Source organism: Gallus gallus, chromosome 3, assembly GCF_016699485.2.
Source record: "Gallus gallus isolate bGalGal1 chromosome 3, bGalGal1.mat.broiler.GRCg7b, whole genome shotgun sequence".
Taxonomy (NCBI): domain Eukaryota; kingdom Metazoa; phylum Chordata; class Aves; order Galliformes; family Phasianidae; genus Gallus; species Gallus gallus.
The window spans coordinates 95,491,117-95,503,710 of record NC_052534.1 but is presented as its reverse complement, the minus strand read 5'-3'; the positions used below and the strand labels follow the sequence as shown (position 1 = coordinate 95,503,710).

Below are 12,594 nucleotides of genomic sequence, written 5' to 3'. Positions count from 1 at the left end.
ACCCATCTTCTACCAAGGCACCATCCACCATGCTCCACCATCTCAGGTGGTCTGTCGCCATGGAGCCTCTGCTGTGAAGATAAGAAGACTTGAAAAAGATCCATAAGACTAGGAACAACAAGAAAAAAAATTTAGAGATGAGTGTGTCTGAGCTTACTGTGTATGAGACTCCTGACACACTACATGGCCCAAGCCCTAGCCACTTCTGGGGGCACCAGAGAGCAGTCGTGACTTGGAAGCTAAACCTAACCCCAGAGTAGACGTTAGTGCTTTTGCTTCCAGAGGAACCTGGTCTCACTCTCACCTTCTTTCTTGTTAGTACCACTGTTTATATTTTGGGGTGTATGAAGGGGAACAGTCGGTATCTTGTTTTACTTTAGTCTGAGGAAAATCTATTTCAGTGCCTGAGGAAGGAACTGCTGGCTGCAGGTGTTCACCAAAGATGTGTTCCTCTTTGCCCCTGTGCTCCTGGAGGGGAATTCAGCAAAAAGGACCCACATGTGGAGCCCAGTCCCTGACTTCCCCAAAGCTATATAAACACAGCAGAAATGCCAATGGGTCCCGGTGACCTGAGGGTGTGCCCAGAGCCTGGGGCAGAGATACCAAAACTGGCAACCATGGGGCCTCCAGCTGCAGGCAGCATGGCTGTGCTGTGTGTGTGGCCTGGCTGGGCCACCTCTGGGCCTGCTGGCATGGCCAGAACATGGCTGTTGGTACTGGGCCGTCCCTGGGCCAGAGGTGGCTGCACTGCCCTCCTTCACATGAGAATGCCGCCTGTGTCGTTTCTCGATTCATTTCTGCCTTCCTTTCTATATGTTTAGGCAACTGAAACAGTGTGAAAGGTGAAGGCAGTGTTGATAGGAGATGTTTTATCAGCTGGGGTTTCAATGCGGTGTCTGAGGGCTCAGGCTGGCACTGTACATAGTGCTGAGCAGGACTGCTCAGATTGATAATAGAAAAGAACATGAGATGATGCTTTCCATCTCAGAACTACAAAGTGAGGAAGGTGAGCCTTTCCTTAATGGCACTGAGGAATGATCATATGAAATCACGTGATCCCCTTTATGTGACATGTTTACTCTGTTTTCAAAACCTAGTTTGTGCTGGATGTTCCTAGTTCACATGTGAGGAATCATTCACAGAAACTTTCAAGGCGATGAGCAGCAAGTATCAATATGTGAATAACGAATGAATAATGCAGAGTAGTCTGAGGCACATTTGTCACTAATGGCTTGCTAGCATCTCACAGGCTGTTATTTGCCCACTTAAACTCTGACCTGGTAAAACCCTTGAACACATGCAGGAATAATTTCACTAAAAATATTTTCATTTACTTTCTTACCATGTCAGTTGTTCCTGTGAAGACGATGTGTTTACGCTCATGCTACGGGCATTGCATCGGGCATCACTCTTTCACATACTCACAGAAATGTTTTGTCTGTGGTGAAATATGTCACCTCCTTTCTTGAGCTGAATATTTCATTCTGCTCAATCACAAGTCTAATACCAGAGTGAATTAAGTGCATCAACGGATCAGGACTGAAATCTACAATGAATGTGATTACTTAAAAATAATCATATCAGCAGTAGTTTAGAGATGTCATTTTTTGTGGGCATGTATGTTCTTTGTATGGATATATAAAACAGCGTGTGGGAATGTGATGCTGTTTAACTCATAAAGGGAGAGCAAAATTTTATTGGTCAGTGTAAATATTTGTTCAAGGAAAAGGAGACGAGGTGAGAACAATCCGCATGAAAAGAAACCACATTAGTACCCAGAACATTGAAAATATTGTTCAAGGACAGTTTATCCTTGTGGAAAATATGACCCCCTGTAAAGCTGCTGAGTCTGTTTGCAGATCATTTCAAAATAGAGTCCTCGCATTTGCCATTTTAGTTTGTTTTGGCTGTTGGTGTCCAAACTACATTCCTAGCAAATTGCATGAAGTGCTTATTCCATTATTTCTATTGTTATGTTTCTCAATAGAATGTGGTTATCTTGAGCTAGTGTCATGCTTTAGTACATTAGCACTAAAATGCGCTGATGGTCTCGCAAAGAGAGTAAGGGGAGGCTGACATTGAACTGATACGCTATACCTTCTGTCTGGAGATTCCAAAGTCAGAGGTGGATTTCAGCTTAAAATGAAGAAGTAATATTTGCATTTTTTTTTTTGTTTTAATAATCTGCTCTCCTCTTATGAAACCACGACCTGTGCCAGTTCCTATACATTCTGCTCAATCTCTGTCCAGGTGCCTGGATTAGCTTGAGTGGTCCTAACTGGTTTTTGGATGAGAGGTGTTTTAATCTGCTCTGAATTTATATTTTGCACGGCTTCAGTTTTCACATAATGAGCCAGCTTTATCTGTCATGTGCACAGTTCTGCTTTCTTCACGTCCCAGTTCATAATTTTGTTACATGCCTTTTGTCCATAGAAAATAAAGGAATCGGGGAACTGAAATTGAATTAGACCCAAAACGTGCTTGAGTTTCCTGTTTTTCTTGTATTAAAATACTTTTTCTATTGAGACCCAACATGCAGCAGTTTCCTAACCACAACCACAAGGACTGAGAGAACACGGAGTTTTGTCACACAGCACAGTGTAAGGGGCAGATCTGAAAGTGGACTGGGGCTCTGCCCCATGCTGAGCTGGTGGAGGAGGCACCGTCCCACGGCACCAGCAGCTGTCCTGCCACTGGTTATTTTTGTTCCAGGACACTGGCAATGACTAGGTTTGTGGTTTACCCCTTGTCCAAGTCAGATATCGCCTCTCATTGTCCTTCTCTGCTTTTTATTTGCCCTTTCTTTTCTCCTATCAATTCTTTTTTCTTAGTCTTACCCCACTCCTCCTTCTTCCCTTCTGCCCTCTTTTTTTTTCTCCTTCTTTAGTCAAACAGACTTAATGAATATAAAGTCAAGAATATAATCCCTTAAAGGGGAGGAGGATGTCCTTTTTTCTTTTAAACCGTGCACCTGCATAGATGTTTGCACCGAGTACTTGCTCTAGCCACTGCTGGGAACACAGATAGCCCCTTTAATACAACCACTGAAAGCCTTTTGATTTAAAATGGTGCATTCAGTTTTATGGCCTTTCACTGCTTCTGGTAGTATCCCTCTGCAAGGACTAAGAGCAGAGACAAAAGACAGCAGTGCAAGACCTGCCTCCAGCAATATTTCCACAGCCCTATTACTAGGGAGGGCCGTTCATGCTGAGGTCAGTGCTGGGGAACCCTGTCTCTCGGTACCAAACACATTAAAAAGCTATTTTTTATTATAAGATTAACAACTCTTTCATGAAAAATATCAGTGTTTTCAAACTTGTGGGAATCAGTTCTGCTGTATGCCAGCCCTTGCATCCTCCTGATATGTTTTCTTTTGTTTGTTTTTTTGGGTTTTTTTTTTTTTTTTTTGTATTTTGTTTTTCCTGTGGAAATGCTCATAAATTTGATCGTGGTACCTGAAGACGAGATAGCCCTGTTAGAATACAGCCCTGTTGATTCCACCCTCTCTCTCCCCCCCTCGTCCCAAGGAGGAGGTGCTCTCTCTCTCCCTCCCTTAGTAAACGAAGGGATATTTTAGATATCTTGCTGTTTGTTTTGGACTAAGTGAGTCTGTTTAGGGAGTAATGTTCTCCTCAGTGTGAATGGGAGGAGTGGAATTTGTAGTTCCTGCCTCAAGAAAAAGAGATATTTTTGCAAAAGATAAAGAAGCATTTTATGCATACGTAGGAGAAGGAGGCATGCTTCAAGATCTGATTTTTGAATACCTCCTAGTTTAAGGGAGCGATTTGGGCATTGATTAAAACCCCCTATTCTTAGTAGCAATAAGAGGGAAAAAAACACAATACAAGAAAACTGTATGTGATTAAATCGTACTGGTTTTGCTTTTATTGACAAATTATTTATTAGAGACTAATTGGATCCTTAATTTAGGTGCTAATTTGATGATCTACCCGTCATTGAAATAAGGTTGACTATTTAACCATTATCTCTTACGGAAGACAAAAGCAGTGATATTTAAGCAATTTGCATATTTTCTGAAGCTAAATATTAATACACACATGTCTTTCCCCAGTTTCAGCCTGTCATTAGAGCTCTGTGATCCTTTATTCGCTAACGTTTTTGGTCTAAGCTTGGCTGCACAGTAAGATAAAATTTTATTAAACAATTGGGCAAAACATCATTGCTGTGTTGAATAATCATTTTTCTGAAGGTTCCAAATGCAACCTTTAATTAATATTTCATCCATGGCCAGGTTTGGTAGTTTGAATAAGCCCTAATAATAATGCTGTCTTCCTGCATTTTTAGAGATTTAGTTTTTCGTCTGTTTGCAGTTATGTCAAAAATTAATGATTTTAGTTGTAAACGTAACAAAACAACGAGGAGTGTAATCTTCTAATGGCACACATAACTGGGCCATGCACTGGATATTTTAATGCTGTGCCTCTCCTTTATTTCTATATCATGTCTTCCTTATGAATGCTTGATACACGCTACCACTTTCCTCCTTAAAAACCTTAGGATTGCAGTGCAGTTTGGGTGCTGAGCACGTTGATGTAGTTTGCTGTTATCGGGACCTTCTCTACCAGTGCTTTTTTTTTCCATCCTGCCAAATATTCCCCCTTCCTGTTCATTCATTCCTCCTACTTAAGGCCTGTTTGACACTGTTGTAATGACTTCCCTTGGGAGACGTACAATTGGATTTGTACGTTCCCTCATGACTCTTGCTTTTTAATGTTTGTTCCTGAGTCAGCACTGTATGCATGGCTGATGGGAAAGGAGTGAAAATTTGAATAATTTCTGTTCTCTTCCCCTGATTGTATTACTGTGTGGATACAGAGAAGAAAAGGACCACTAAAATAGTTCAGGAATCTTACACTCTTGCATATAATCATGTTGTAATATGCGGAATACCTGATGTTTCCGTATATCTTTGTAACACCTAATCATTTATGTAAGAAGAAACTTGAGTTTCACTCGGTCTATTTAGTCAAATACAATGGATGATGTATGTTTTTATCCTGTGAGCAGCACTCCTGATGGACAGTATAGGCTCTGCTCCAGGTTGCATTTGGTCACAAAGTATGTGATGCTAAACTTGTATGCTGATAGAACAATGATCTCATAGTTTGACACTGGGGTAAAATTAGCTTTGGTCAAATTTACGTTTTTGAGCAAGGATGAATGTTTGTCCCCTGTGTTCTAAGAAAGGAAATATTATTTTGGGCAGTCTGTGGATTCCACAAATGCTTCTGGAGTTCAGAATCAGATTATTGCTTTCCTATAAGCAGAATGTGAGTGTTAATATTTTTTCTCCTTCAGCCAGCCACAAAGGGTTCAGCTGTGGTGTCTGTACTATGAGCAGTCTTGTATCCTTACATCATATGTTGATGATTCTCATTCTGCCATATACTTTGGCATGGAGTGATGCAATCTATCAGAAACTCTCAGCAATTATTTTATTTTTGGGCTGCATACCCTTTGCTAATCCAGGTAGCAATTACCCAATCTGAATACTTGGCAAGTAGTTCTTAATCCTTGTGGAGAAAGCATATAGAAGCCTGTCTCTGGCCTGATTAACTTTCTTAGCTGCCTGACATTACCAAACAGTACCAAAACCTAAGGGGAGCTATTGTGTTCCCAGGTACCTCGGTCCTGAACATCAGTAAAAGATAACTGTCCTGTTGAATTTTGTGTTCCCTTTCATCTTGAGCTGGCCGTGTCTCAGGTGGGTGCAGCTCCTGGCAGGATGCCCTCCAGCGTAGGTATTACTCTCAGAACAAAAGTTAGAGGGCTGCCAGATGTCCAGTGCCACCTGCCCTAAGGAAATTTTCCCTCTAAATCTCTGAATGGGTCGTTTCACCAGGTGACTCTGCTTGTTGTTGCGATATGCTGATGTGGCCATGTGACAAAATGTACTACTTGCTTCCGTGTTCAAGGGAAGTGGAATTTAACTTGCTCAGTTGTATTTTGCAGCTGCAAAGGAGGGAAAAAAAATAGAAGTAAGAATAAAGTACAGAATGGGCCAGCATGTGTCTTATTTCCTGCATTCTGGCAGCACTCTTGGGGTAGGGAGACACGGCACTGTGGCAGTGACTATGGGCCAGGTTCTCAAGAATTCACGAGCTAAACTCAGGGGTGGAAAGTGAGCAAAAGTTTTTTGGTTTTTTATTCTTACATGACAGAGAGCCTTGAATAAAGAAGGCTGTTCAGTCTGTCACAAATCACATTCATTTATTGGTGTCCCCTTTTCCTGCTCTTCAGATGTGGGTATAGGATTTTGTAATTGCTTTCCAGTTTTTGGATGACCTTATTCCACAGTTCCTTACGTGCTGGCAGACTGAAGTGAAACATCACTTGAGGGCTAACTTCCTGCAACATCACCTTCCCATTCAGGTCTCTAAACATTTCTGACAAAAATATATCTGATATTGCTATTGGAAAAGGGCCCAGTGTGATTAAACACTCCCCTTTCCTCAGCCAAGTGAGTCTGTCTCATGCATCTAGTAAAAGGTCCAGTTGCTTTTGACTCACCAAATGGAATAGCTCCTATTTTTTATACCTGAGTTGTCAAGGGTGGCCCTTGGCAAGACTTGAACTTGTTCTCCCTGAGCTTACTGGGGTTGTTTAACTGCTCAACTCCTGCAAATAAATCTAGTAGTCAGAGACACAGCAAAGAGACACAAGGAAGTTCTTTCAGTCTTCACGCAGCTTTATGGGTGAGGTCAAGTACTTACCCTGTGATTCACCAGCAGATTTCGTTGGGATGAAGAGGTGAACATTGGTTCCCTTGTGCTTCTTCATCAGTTCCCACATATCAGCATTCCTCCTCATTGTGGTATAAGGGAAATGGTCGTGACTCACACTTCTCAGGTTTCAGGTAAAGCAGAAATCAGAACATGAGAGATGTTGAAGGTTATGACAGTGTTACATGTTATAAGTGATGGGTCACTTTTAGCCCTGGGGAACCTGCTTAACTCCCTTGCATTTTCCCAGAAAAGACCCCCAAAAGATGGAGGAGGGCAGCGAAGAAAGGAAAAGGTGCTCTCATTTTTATTTACGTTACTAAACAAAGCTGAGCTGCCAGGTGAGTGAGATCTGCAGGGAGATTGTGGTTAGTACGGGTGGTTGACTTGGCAGCGCTGCATTCCTTGCAATGGGACTCAGGCCAACTGCATTACACCATCAGCTCTGTAGGATCACAAATAGCACAAATTGCCGACAGAAGAGGAAAATGCAGCAGAGTTCTTGATACCTAGGGAAGGACAAACTTTAGTTACAGCTTTCTTGTTCTGTCCACCACCGTGACCATCCCTGGAAAATGAAACTGTGTGAAAACCTGCTTGTAATCTTCTCAGCCTGCAACAGACCGGTTGTTGTCAAATGCAAGAGAATGTAAATATCTGTAGAGTTTTAGTGGGTTTTTTTTGTTTGTTTTTCTCCCAGACCTGCACATTTCCTTGGTTCCTTTATTCCTTCTGTTTAGCAACAGGCTATGGGTCATTAGTATCTATAACACAGATCTCTCTCATGCCACACCTTAACTAAATTGTCAATAGGAGGTGTTGTAGAAGTTTCACATATCATTCCAGCAACTGTAATATCTGTTGGGAAATGCAAAAACACCAGGTGCATAGCTGCTGGTTAGAGTTTCCATTTACTTTACCTGGGGCTTTTCTGTAACATGCAACAAAGTACGTCACATGCAGAAAAAAGTAGGTGGAAGGTTCTTTCCAAACCACGTTGACCGAAAGAATGTACGTGTCAGGTAAGCTGTATGCTGACGTGCTCAATGTGTTCTGCAGTGGAAAGGGTTACCTCGTCAAGGAAATCTTCCTGGTGCAGGTGTGCATCCTTGCAGATTCATTCAGAGAATGAGAGATGAGAATGAGCCCTCCCTGATCTGACATGTACAAACAGCATTTTATCCATTTGTCTCCTAGGACATTTGCTAGCTGTCTCGTTAATCTTTTACTCGAAGTCAGACATATGTATTGATGGAAAAACAAACCATAGACCACAGACCCCCTGCCTAGCATTCCTGGCCTCCTCAGAATAACACTCACAATAGAACTGTACAAACAGCACTGATATTTCCTCGGTTTTGTATCTGTATTTTCTCTTTTTTTTTTCATTGCTATACACTCTTCTTCCTGCTATTTTCTGGGCATTGTTGAGCCATTTACATTTCCCATATACTCCATTCCTCCTGCATCTCTGAAGTTAAGGTAGGTGGGCTGAGAAACTGGTAATAAGAGGCAGAAGCTCCAGTCCCAAGTTGCAGGATGCTCTGTACTCTTCTCACTGATCTTCTTGAGGAGCACTTTCCAACTTATTTGCTTTCAAAGGGGAGAAAAGTTTGGGGTCAGAAAACACTATATTATTCCACAACATCATAACAGCAAAGTGTCAGTCTTTGGGATTTTATCTTTGTTGTGGCACTCCCTCTGAGTGAGAGTTTCCATGTAAATGTGTGTAGTGGACCGAAGCTGTCATTTTGTGAAAAAATCTGCTGCTGGGGATTCTCAATTATAGAATAATGTGTGACTTAGAAAAAGATTTAAGGAAGTATTTAAAAGTCATGTTCATCTCTCCTTTTTTTCCCTATTCCAAAATAATTACATTACTGCTCATTTGCAGATACAAACAGAGGAATATGAAGGGGGAAGAAAAAGGCACACACGAGAAAGCATGTAGACAAAAACTGACTTTTTGTGATCCAGGCAGTGATCCGTGGAGTATATGGGCTAGTAACAGTAGTGTTTTAGACACAGATTGCTCACTTGAGACCCTAAACATTGCCTGTGTTTCACTATCTTGGTGACAAGGACAGACGGATATCAAGGACATCAAAAATTTAGGACCTGATCTTCAGTCAGTTGAATTGTCTTAGCTTTATTAACATTAAGAGGGAATAACAAACTTGTGACCCATGGCCAGTTGCAGAGCATAGAAAAGGAAGTAATTTCAGGAACAGAAATATCTGTGAAGGTTTATCTCCAGTTATCTTGCCTCTGACTTCATCATCATCTGGTAGCAACAGACTTTTAGCTACAGAGCCAGGGCAGTTCAGTACTTAAATAAAAGAGGCTGGAAGTGCTTGTCTTGGTGGTGTTAAATAGTGATCTACTATCTCACCAAGGAAGCAGATTATTTCACAACTTACATCACTGAATTATATGAGCCTTTCTTGCATGTCCGCATTTAAGCCTGCTAGGCTGACTGATTGTGGTTGTTGCCTGAGCTTTTCCAAAGCTAATTTTACTTTTAATAGTATTTATTTTCTACAACAAAGCTCTGCATGATCACATGATCCATCTCATTTTAAGTGAGGTTAGAATTTCCTTAAATAATAATTATTTGAAAGAGAAGAATACCTTCTGTAAGAATATTGTTTGTGAACGTTTGTGCTTCGCATATCTGTAAAGGAAAATTACCAAAGCAGAACTGAGGATTTATTTTCAGTTCCCTTCAATCTCAAAGTTATGCTTTGTACTGTACAACATGGGATTGATCCTTGTGGGACTGGATCCAGACTGAATTCATATCTCCCTCAGATCCACACATGTACATTGTTCAGGGTGTTTGGTCAGGAAGTTTTAGCCAGTGTGTTTCAAATATTTGTATTTGTAGTGCTTAGTCTCAGTGAAATCTTCAGGAACTCTCATAGGCTCTGTATGCTCTAATTCAGGTGAGAATGTGTTCTCAGTGAGAATTCATATTTGATTCAGGGACAGAACCTCTCCTCTCCTCTCCTCTCCTCTCCTCTCCTCTCCTCTCCTCTCCTCTCCTCTCCTCTCCTCTCCTCTCCTCTCCTCTCCTCTCCTCTCCTCTCCTCTCCTCTCCTCTCCTCTCCTCTCCTCTCCTCTCCTCTCCTCTCCTCTCCTCTCCTCTCCTCTCCTCTCCTCTCCTCTCCTCTCCTCTCCTCTCCTCTCCTCTCCTCTCCTCTCCTCTCCTCTCCTCTCCTCTCCTCTCCTTTCTGTCACAATCTGCTGTGGTGGTAGAAATACTAGGGAACAAATAGAAACTAGTTTTTATGTAGTGCATTTGGCAGTCAAACAGTTACACTATGAAGTTATTTGTATGGATTTTAGTCCATAATAATCTAGGCTACATTTAAGTTTGTCAGCCTATCCTGAAAAGTGCATCAGTTCATCTCTAGCCCTGGGTTCACTGAAGACATTGAAGTTCAACATGTAGGTTAAAGTGAAAATTGCTTTTTCAATATTGGTTTTTGTACAGACTAATTTGTTGGCTGGAAAGCAGTGAAGCTAAAGAGTAGGCAGAAAAGCTAGTGAAAGTGCTGTGGCAACTAACTATAAACTACTAAATCCCTGGCGGAGAGACTACATCCAATTGTTATTACTTCTCTCATACTTCGATCGATTGTAAATTCTTCAGGGAGAGGCATCATTGTTTTGTTCTGAGTCGTATCCATGCTTGATCCGTGGCTGTGGCTCTGGGGCTCAAGATATAGTAAGGGTGGTACATAGCAAGCCTCTCTCCTTCGCAGTTGACCTGAGGAGGCCAGATCTGGCTGCTGCTTTTTGAGTGAGCTCTGGGAGCAACCCTGCTCCCCTCTTCACAAAGGTACTGGAGTGAGAATGAGAAGAGCTGATTTAACAGCCCGTCCTCCTGTCTGGCTGCTTTTCATCGTTCTTGTCTTAATCTCATCCAGAAGAACACTAATGTGAAACTTAACGTCCTAGATGATTTCTCACCCTGTTACTAGGGTCAGCGTCCTTCAGATACTCAGCCTACCATTGCCTCCCCCTTCCCTTCCCCCAGCAGCTTGCTGTCCTCTAGCCAGGTTATACATATTTTTTCAATCCCAGTTGTTCATGGTCTCTGAGCACAAGGCTTAAGCAGCGAGCTACGGCTGCCAGCGCTGTGAGACACCCCAAAGGGAGCTTGGCCGTGGCTCTGCCTGTTTTCACACCTCCCCACAGATGGAGGCCGTGGGCCCGCTCCCCTCCCCGGCGCCCTGCCCTCTCCGGGCCTCTCCTGTCAGAACGACTTTGGCAACTGCCCCTGCTGGATTGCGTCATCCCGCACGTCTCCCAGGTGGCTGCAGCTTTTGAGCTTGCCTATCTGCCTGCCTGTCTGGTATTAGGATTGAATCTTGCCTGTCTATCTGAGCTGTTGAACTCTGGGCTGCTTTGGCAGTGCTAATTGTGACTTGCGCCCAGCACCTTTGGGATGCAGGTGTTGCGTCGGCAAATATAATATATTCCATCGTTGTTTGCTGGGGACGTGCTTTTATGGTGTTGTGGGGTAGGGGAGTTTGGTGTGTCAGGGCAAAGTGAGCACAAGATCTGCTTCAGGAGCTCCCCGAACAGCTCCAGTGCCATTGAGGAGGTGTCCATTATTCCCCTCCCTTGGTTTATGTGGGATTTAGGCCAGGATGTGGCCAGATCGGGTTGGTGAGCAGCAGGGACATACGGTGACATGGGATTAGCGAGGAGCAGACGGACGGCAGAGTGGGACCGGGCAGGAGAGCCCGCACGTGGAATGGCTGAGCCACAGAGGCAGCTGGCACCAGAGCGCCGGCACAGAGGAGAAACAGATGGCCATGCAGGCCCTTACACGGGCCTTCCCGGTGGGCCTGCTGGAGGCTGGTACACATCCCTTATTCCCCAAACAAAAATAAATCTTCCCCTTCCTGTGTGTGAAGAATTCTACTAGCTCGCTGAAGTTCACTATCTTAAACGTGGTATTTCAGTCTTTGCCCAAGTACATCTGTGCTGCCCATGAGCGATGCAGGATCAGCCCTGTTTGTGCCTTTGCCGTGCTCTTGTGACACAGTTACAGAGCCCTTCCTTTGCTGCTGCAAGGCTGCAGTATGAAAAGATGGAAAAAGGACTAAAGGAGGAGAAATGCGTATTATGTAAGATCCCTGAAAACAATTCCAGAATTGGCCTCGATACCAAAGGGAGCATGTAACAACTCATAGATGTACGGAAGTTAACATGACAGACTGCTGAGTAAAATTCACTTCAGAGGTGCTCTGTACCTCCGAGGTATGAGCAGTGTGATGTGATGTGGCAGTTGCTGTGGAAACCTTTTGGCTGTGTAGAGAAGAGCAGAACCCAGTGCAGAGAGGGTAAGTGAAGCTCAGGTAGTGTATAGCTCCATACGGTGAGGCCCCAGTGTTCAGCACCCCCTCTTTGCCACCTTTTCTTGCTTGCAGGCTTGCATTATGCAGCTCTGTCTATTCTTTGTTACTACATAGCCACCATGGGGATGAGGTTTGGAAAAAGCACAGAACATTTCTAGTAGTGCAGATGTTTTCAATGAATTCACCCTTCAGAACTGAAAGCAAAGGAGGCCTGGAAGGGGAAAAGTGCTCGTAGCAAAAAAAAAAAGCAACATTCAGTTCATCCATATGTAGACCCAATGCGAGCCTGCGAGACACTGAGTGCCCCCTGTGAAGTGGCAAGTGCGCAGTCTTTGCTGAAGTTCTGCTGAAGGCAGTGGGTACGTCTGCAGGGCAGTTGCAGCAGTGACTGCTTTTTGGCTCAGTAAATTAGCCTTTGTGGCTGCACTCTGGCTTTGGCAATACACACACTTCGGTACCTCTTTGTAGGCTTGTCTGCT

At 43.3% G+C, this 12,594-nt stretch overlaps 2 long non-coding RNA genes across 9 annotated transcripts in view; one reads left to right on the top strand and one right to left on the bottom strand.

Annotated features, from left to right (window-relative positions):
- Positions 1-12,594, top strand: part of LOC112532097 — a 217,052-nt gene that overhangs the window by 45,275 nt on the left and 159,183 nt on the right. The gene's annotated exons all lie outside the window — the stretch shown is intronic.
- Positions 3,863-9,743, bottom strand: LOC112532164. The gene is made up of 2 exons (XR_003074586.2): positions 6,735-9,743; positions 3,863-5,973 (listed from the first exon to the last, which is right to left on the bottom strand). It is a non-coding gene; the product is annotated as an uncharacterized LOC112532164 (long non-coding RNA).